Here is an 8,546-nt window from a genome sequence, read left to right on the forward strand (position 1 = left end):
GACTTGGAAAGGTCAGATGGAAACATCACAACACCCATAGAAGAATATCTGAGTTTCTGATGGAAAGTACCACATTAAAAATAAAATAATAAATAAAAAGAATAAAAAGAAAAAAAAATCTATCCAAATTGTTATGACGTGTATGGTTACAAAGTTCTGGAGAGTTTAGGAATAAATGCAGGAGAATTATTTTTCTTCTCCCACAGAGAAAACTTCAGTTATTTTAAAAGCCACTGGAATTATGGCTTTAATTTTTGTTTGTTTGTTTTTTTATGTATCAGGTTGAAAGGGACATGCAAACCTTTCAGTTGAAAGCAATAAGATGCCATTCAAAGAAAGATTCCCTGAAGCTAATAGCATTTGAGTTCTGAATCAGGTAATATACACACCTAGAATTCTTCAGCAGCCTCCCAAACAAGGAAGAAAGAAGGGAAGGAAGGAAGAAAGAAGAGAAGAGAAGAGAAGAGAAGAGAAGAGAAGAGAAGAGAAGAGAAAGAAAAGAAAAAGAATAGTTTAATTTAGTTCCTGGGTAAATTAAAGCTAAGAATTCCTTCAAATTGTATTTTTTGTCAAAGGCTACTAGGGTGTTTAAAAAATGTCTCCACAGAGGAACAAGTATTTAAGGTATTCATGTACAAAGAAGACGGAAGTCTGGGTTCCAGCTCTGGAAAGGTTTATAACCACATGAAAAAATTGGAGAATAACTACAATCCTTCCCTTCTGGAATATTCACTGTTACTCTGGGCCCAGGATCCCACACTTAATCCATGCCTGGCTTCTCAGTATGGGCTTGGGGAGGCAGTGTGGAGATACAGGAACAGCTGGGAGGGGCGAAGGGGACCCCGGAGGAGAGCAGTTTAGAAGAACCCAGAGGCTCGAAACATTTTCCTACATCCATCCTCAATAGCTGTTTCACATATAATTATTCTCCTTTGGAATGCAAAGGAGAATTGTATGAGGTCTTTTGAGTGGAATAACTTTTAGTTGATTTGGAGGGAGGAGGAGGAGGGAAAAAGGAGGAAGAAAGGAGAAAAAAGGAGTTATTCTTTTTTTCTTTTTTCTTTTTCCACAGGAGAGAGAGATCAAGTCCTAATAACAACGGTAATGATGACAGCTGGTCGCTTGGGCCTCCTGAGGTGCCAGGCCTGGGCTAAACTTTCCATCCTTATCTCCTAATTCTGGGGTGGTAGACCTCATTCTGGCTGACACACCCTCAGTATCCTTAAATCCTCCTTCCTCCCCTTTTCTGGGCATCTGCTGTTTTTCCTACCTTACACTCCTACTCTTGCTAAGGGGCATCTAAGTAGGCAGGTGCTCCATCCTGGGCAGAATTTAAGGTTCCAGTTAAAATGTGCTGTGGGTTACTGTGTGGTACTTGGACGATTCCATCGACAGCCACCCCCGTTCTCTGCTGCCATCCCCGTTCTGTTGCTCAAAACTGTGTGGTTTCAGGCAACCTCTCCACGCCGCAGTTCTCCATCTATAAAACGGGTATAGTAATGGTACCAAGCCCTGTATATCATCCTGAGGACTGAATACACACGTGCCTTGGTCTGGCAAGAGCAACGCCTCAATAAAAGGCCAGACGTTGTTTTTGTGGGTTTCGTAGTCATTTTCAGGTCATTTGTTAAGCAACTGCCAACAGTGCAGGCACAGAGAGTTTCTTCAGCCTAAGGAAAATAATAAATATCAGTAGTTCTTGAGAACTTCTAAAACCTAAATTAATTTCTAAATGAGTCCACTGTTAGATAGATATTGAAATTCAAGGTTCTTGAACCCATCTTGTCTCCTAAGAATATTGTAATTCCATGAGAAAAGGAACTGAGTTCCCCCGTGGTTCTCTACAGTGGGCATTTAATGCCTGCCACATCAGGTTAGCAGGCACAGAAAGCCAATACTTTATTTTAGAAAACCTGATTGGGCTAATTTTGGTAATTCACTTTTTTTTCCCAGACAAAACTGGGTTTTAAATCTTGATCACATACAGCCATATACGATAGTGCCTTACACTTTAAAATGTCTCCTCTCCATGCGTAATATGCCTCCGGTTTTAATCTTGATATGGTTTATGTGCGCCTTCCCTCTTCTTTTTCTTATTCGCTCTTGCCAATGGTTTCTCTTACTTTTATTGGACTTGGCAAAGCATCAGCCATTGATGTTACTGATCACAGGTGTTGGTTGTTTTTTATTTAATTCATGATATTCTGCTTTTAGGTTTACTAATTCCTTTCTTCTATTTATATCTATATTGTTTGGAAGGTGCATACCAAATTGAGAATAGCACTTGGGGTGAGGGAGTGGAGAGGAGGGCGCTAGAACTGGAAATGTACACGCAGATGATCTCACCCCTAACAGTAAGGCTTTTGAGTCTTGCTTTGCAATTTTTTTTTTTTTTAAGCACGGAGAATGTATTCAGGTATCACTTGAATAATTAAAAATACAAAGAAAAAAATCCCAGGATTCCTTAACCATCTGCTGCCTGCTGGGCTCCTCTGCCAGGTCCAAAGAACCGGAAGCGGGGAGGGGGTGGTGGTGGAAGGGAGAAGTTGGAGTTTGTCTGAGGATGTGGGCGGGGCAGGAAGAAATGGGTGCAGACTCAAACTGCTTTCCTCCTCCTGTCCTCAGCCATTTTCTCTGTCCCCTCCACCCACCGATTTCCCCCAAGTGTGCAAGGACTAGCACCTCTCCACACGTCACAGCGCGGGTGGCTGCACCGTTCAAGTGAAAGTCGTTTGCACACAGCCTGATGTGAAGGAAGAAACGGTCGAGAGAGTTGTAAAAGACATCAATGAGCAAGAGAGAGGAAAAGAAAAAAACAAGACACGAGCAGGGATCACGTGATTTTCTGGAACACAGACCCACTTCTTTATTTTGATCCTTGAGCAAAGTTGCTCTCACCCAAGTGCGTGTGTGAATCGGAAAGAGTAAAGTCACGTTCCACTGGAAAGGCTCACTTCTTCAGTTCACATCAGTTTATTCTTTGATCCTCCTTCGTGGCTTGTGAGGTTTGCTTCTCTTTCAAATCAAATAATTTGTTTCTCAGTCTGAGAAGGCTTTCTAGATGTGTTTTCCCTTTTGAAAGAAAGGCTTTGAAATCTTGTCCAGCGCCTCCCCTCTTAAAGGGATAGAGTAAAAGGGGGGCAGGCATGGGGACAAGAACATTTCTGAAATGTTACTTTCCGAATACCCTTTGTTTCCCTTAAGAGTCTGGAAATGAAAAATCCCAGCTGCTGGAAGACATTTCCAAACACTGCTGTGGCTGCCCTTTGAACCTCGGTGCTCCCGGCAGGAGCACCCAAACTTCTTGTTGTCTGATGGAAGGTGAAGGTGGGCGGAGCAGACACAAACTTGCGTTTCCATTTTTGGGTGAAGCCGCTTCCCTGGGAGGTAAGGCTTTGAATTAGCAAGGATTCTAAAGTTTACTTAGTCCCATTCCGCTAGGACTCCCAGGCCGGAAGAGCTGAGATCCAGGATTATACGTTTTCCAAGGTAGTTAGATCAAGGTTCCGTTTGGGCAGTATCCTGTAAATCCCTGTTTGGAATGCCTGCTGGGATGGCTCCAAGTTGGGTCACCTGCCACACAGGGCTAGAAATTCTGAAAATTACCCAGTCCTCTCAGTGCAGAATAAGATGTTTGTACATCAAATGACCTTTAATTGTGTCTCAGCAACCCATGTCAGATCAACATGTGGATTCACTTATTCAGCAGAGGTTATTACATTTCAAGCTGTTTTGTGTTAGTTTTCTGCATTTAAATGAAGCATTTTCTCTTTCATATATTTGATGTGGCTTAAGGAAGCTTGCCTCTTTTTCTTACAGATTTTATTGTTTGATTAGATTTTTTTGTCAAGTCAGATCAAAGATGGCTTTTCTCTCTTTAGGAGAGAACTTTTATGAAAACAAATCAATAGAAATGACTCCAAAGTAAAGAGACTTTTTAAAAAAAGATTTTGAAAAGAGGAAAAGGATTTCAATGAGAATGAAGAGAAGTTTTTATTTTTGCATTATATTCATCTGTCAGTAGATAAAAGCACACACTTTTGCATTCTAAACCTTGGATTTACTACGGAAAGGCTTTTGGAGTCTTAGCTATACAGACACAGCATTATGGGAAACATCCCCTTCGCATTTTATGAATTGGGAATATCAAAGAGCTAGTAGCTCCTCCCAGCCTATCCCCTCCTGGCCTAGCTCCTGCTGTCCTAGCCACCTGGAATAGCCTGGTCATGCTTCTTTTTCAGGGGAACTTCTCCCCATTCTTCAAGAAGCAACTTCAGGAGTTTCCAGAAAGTGTCCATGTTTCCATAGCAATTTACAGTTCCTTCTATGGAGGGGCCCCCATGTTACCCTGAAATGATGTGCCTACTGGGTGGATTCACTGTTCCTTAGAGGCAGGAAATGTGTCCCTTCTCCTCCCTGGGCTTGCTGGAGTGCAACATACAGCTGCCAGTCTCAAGGGAACAAACCAGAAACTGGTCAGTATCTGCTTCTCTCTAAAAAAAAAAAAAGACGATGAGGATTATATATTGGGAGCCCTTGGCAGTCGCACAGTAAATAACATCTGGAATGCATCAAGGATGGAATATACGGATTCTTCTACACAGAACGTAATAGCTTATGTGACATTTTTCTCATTTATTTAATGAACTCTTTAGCCTAAAATGTCGGCTCCGTGTGGGCAGGCTGTTTGTCTTGTTTTCTTCATTGCTGTAGCCTCAGCTTTCAGAGACAGCAGTAGCTCAAAAGTTAGTTGTTGAAAGAGTGAAGCAATCTATATACATTTATTCCCTTTTTGCAGTCAAGATGAAGGGGAAAATGGATAGAGCCATCCAGCTGCTTCCGACCAAAGATGACTTTCTTTGGAGTTATCTGCATTCAAGGGACCTCAGTTATGTGGGTGACGGCTACCATTCTCCAGCTGCTTTGGAACTGAGGTTTAGCCTGAGGCATCCAGAGTGTATCATGTAGTTTTTGATTCTACAAGGTCCCAGACAGTGTATTCTTTATTAATTCAAATAATCAGGTAATTCTATGGGGGAAAAAAAAATCAGAGAAATGCATTATTTCATGTCATGGAGAATGGCCAAAACAAAATTTTAAAACACTTCTTTTCTCCCTCTTGATATAGATGTGGAGTGGACACAACCAATCCAAGGTCCACAGGATGGAGGAATAGAATATGGATTAGAGTGGACTTACTGATATTCTATTCATGAACTATTGTGATTAGTAATCGAAGAAAATGTGGCATTGGTGTGGACAAAGTGGCCATGGTGGCTGCTGGGTGTGGGGAATGGGAGGAAGAGATGAGATGTGGAGGTGTTTTCGGGACTTGGAGTTGTCCTGGGTGGTGCTGCAGGGACAGTTACCAGACATCGTATGTCCTCCCATGGCCCACTGGATGGAACGTGGGAGAGTGTGGGCTATGATGTGGACCATTGACCACGAGGTGCAACGATGCTCAGAGATGTATTCACCAAATGCAATGAATGTCTCATGATGATGGAGGAGAATGTTGCTACGGGGGAAGGAGTGGGGTGAGGGGGGTGGGCGGTATATGGGGATCTCATATTTTTTGAATGTAATATTAAAAAAATGAATAAAGACAAAAAATAAAAAATGTAAAAATAAAATAAAATAAAACACTTCTTTTGGGGAGCCAGAGTAGCTTGGTGGTTGAGCACCAGCTTCCCATATGCGAGGACCCAGGTTCAATCCCTGGGCTCAGTATCTACAAAAAACCCCCAAACAAACCAAACTTCTTTTGTTCCCTTTCCCTCCAACACTCTGCAAAAGAAAGGAGCTCAGTGGAACTTTCTTGACTTGACACTAACCAAAGAAATGAGAAAAACCGAAGCAGATGGTGCAGAGAACACAAGCTCCATGGTGCCAGGGGCCATTTGGGCCCTGGTGTCTGCTGTCTCCCATACCATCAGTGCCCAGCACACAGTGTGTGCTCAGTAAATGTGCTCAATGAGTCAACGAGGGAATGTGTAGACGCTACCTCAGCTACTGTACAGATTGAACCTTAGGTACCATTTGAGATCATGAAAAGTTGTGGGAGAAATTTCCCCTACCTTTACAATGTGGTGGTTAGATGACTAATCAGTTAAAATGAACATTTAGGTGGTCACTTGCACGCCCAATTAAACGTTTCCAACCACAGTTTTGCTTGTGTTCATATTGACCCAGTAGTTAACTATGTGTATAAAAAATGTTTTTCTCTTTTTTTTGTAATATAAGAAACAAGGAAACCTGTAAAAGAGAGATGAGAATTGAAGGGTGTCTAAGTGTAAAAAACAAAAAATCTAAGGCAATTACATAAACTTTGTTCTTTCCTTAGAGGCCTAGGATTCTGAGAGCAGGTTTCAGCCCCGGCAAAAAAAAAAAAAAAATTTTTTTTTTCAGGCCATGGAAACTGACCAGCTAAGTATCTTTACCCAGTGTATCTGATAGCTTTTGCTATGTAACAAACAACCCCAAAATTTAGTGGCTTAAAGAAATAACTATGTTTTTTTAGGTTCTATTTTTGCATGATTTGCATATCCTAATTATTTCATATAAGTAGATTCAAATATTTGTCCTTTTGTGTCTGACTTATTTTACTCAACATGATTTCTTCAAGATTCATCCATGTTAGAGCATGCCAGAGTATTTCATTCCTTTTTAGTGTCAAATAATATTCCATTGTATGTATATACCTCCTTGTGTTTATCCACACATATTTTGATGGACATGTGGTTTGCTTCCGCCATTTGACTATTGTGAATAATGCTGTTATGTACATTAGAGTGCAAATATCTGTTCAAGGCCCTGATTTCAGTTTTCTTAGAAGAGGAATTGCTGGGCCCTATGGTAATTCTATACTTAACTTTCTGAGAAACCACCAAATTGTTTTCCACAATGGCTACACATTCCCACCAACGATGCATTAGGGCTCCAGTTCCTCCATATGCTCATCAACACTTGTTCTTTTCTTTTATTTCCTTTCTTTCTTTCTATTTATTTCTCCCACTGTTACCTCTGTTGTCTGCTCTCTGTGACCATTTGCTGTGTGTTCTTCTGGGTCTGCTTGTATTCTCATTAGGCAGCTCTGGGAACCGATCCTGGCACCATCTGGAGTGGGAGAGAGGCAATTATTCTCTTGTGCCACCTCAGCTCCCTGTTCTGCTATATCTTATTTTCTCTCCTTTGTGTTTCATGTTGTGTCATCTTGCTGCATCATCTTGCTGCGCCAGCTCTCTGCATCGGCTGGCACTCCTGAATGGGGCGGCTTTCGCCTGCTCGGCATTCCCACATAGGGTGACACTCCTGCGCAGGACCGCATTCCCACATGGGCTGGCATTCTGTGTGGGCTAGCTCACCGTGTGGGCCAGCTTGCCCTCACCAGAAGGTCCTGGGCATCGAACTCTGGATCTCCTATATGGTAGACAGGAGCCCAACTGGTTGAGCCACATCCATTTCCCTTGTTTCCTTTATTAATAGCCATTTTAGTGTGTGTGAAGTGGTATCTCATTGTGGTTTTGATTTGCACTTCCCTAGACACTAATGATGTTGGGCATCTTTTCACGTGCTTTTTGGCCATTTATATATCTTCTTTGGAGAAATATCTATTCAAGTCATTTGCCCATATCTTAATGGTGTTTATCTTCATGTTGTTGAGTTGTAATGGTTCTTTATATATTCTGGACAGTAATCCTTTATCAGATACACATTTTCCAAATATTTACTCCCATTCTATAGGTTGTCTTTTCACTTTTTTTTCCTTAAGGATTTATTTATTTATCGCCCCTCCCACCCCCATTGTCTGTCTCTGTGTCCATTCACTGTGGGTTCTTCTATGTCTGCTTGTTTTCTCATTAGGCGGCTCCAGGAACCAATCCTCAGACCTTCTGGAGTGGGAGAGAGGCCATCATTCTTTTGTGCCACCTCAGCTCCCTGTTCTGATATGTCTCCTTCTGTCTCTCCTCTGTGTCTCTTGTTGTATCATCTTGCTGCGTCAGCTCTTCGCGTCAGCCAGCACCCCTGTATGGGGGGGAACTCCCACATGGGGCAGCACTCTATGTAGGCCAGCTCGCTGCGCGGGCCAGCTTGCCTTCACCAGGAGGCCCTGGGCATCAAACCCTGGACCTCCTATATGGTAGATGGGAGCCCAACTGATTGAGCCACATCCATTTCCCTCTTTTTACTTTTTTTGATAGTGTCCTCTGCTGCACAACAAATTTTGTCTTGATAAAGTTCCATTTCCTTTTTTTTGTTGTTGCACATGTCAATTATATGTTAAATAAGAGTAAAGCTGGGGAAGTGGATGTGACTCAACTGATAGAGCATCCGCCTACCATATAGGAGGTCCAGGGTTCGATACCAAGGGCCTCCTGTCCCATGTGGTGAGCTGGCCCACCTGCAGTGCTGCCACATGCAAGGAATGCCATGCCACACAGGGGTGCCCCCTGTGTAGGGGTGCCCCACACGCAAGGAGTGTGCCCTGCAAGGAGAGCTGCCCCATGCAAGAAAAGCGCAGCCCACCCAGGAGTGGTGCCGCACAA

General features: G+C 42.6%; 1 long non-coding RNA gene across 2 annotated transcripts; it reads left to right on the forward strand.

Moving 5' to 3' along the window:
- The first annotated feature begins 2,584 nt into the window (after positions 1-2,584).
- LOC105746546 (uncharacterized) lies at positions 2,585-6,038 on the forward strand. Of its 2 annotated transcripts, XR_011647377.1 has the most exons (4): positions 2,585-3,005; positions 3,205-3,387; positions 4,799-5,023; positions 5,129-6,038. It is a non-coding gene; the product is annotated as an uncharacterized lncRNA (long non-coding RNA). The 2 variants fall into 2 exon arrangements; XR_011647378.1 differs by lacking the exon at positions 4,799-5,023.
- The last annotated feature ends 2,508 nt before the right edge of the window (positions 6,039-8,546 follow it).

This window comes from Dasypus novemcinctus, chromosome 24 (assembly GCF_030445035.2).
Source record: "Dasypus novemcinctus isolate mDasNov1 chromosome 24, mDasNov1.1.hap2, whole genome shotgun sequence".
Taxonomy (NCBI): Eukaryota; Metazoa; Chordata; class Mammalia; order Cingulata; family Dasypodidae; genus Dasypus; species Dasypus novemcinctus.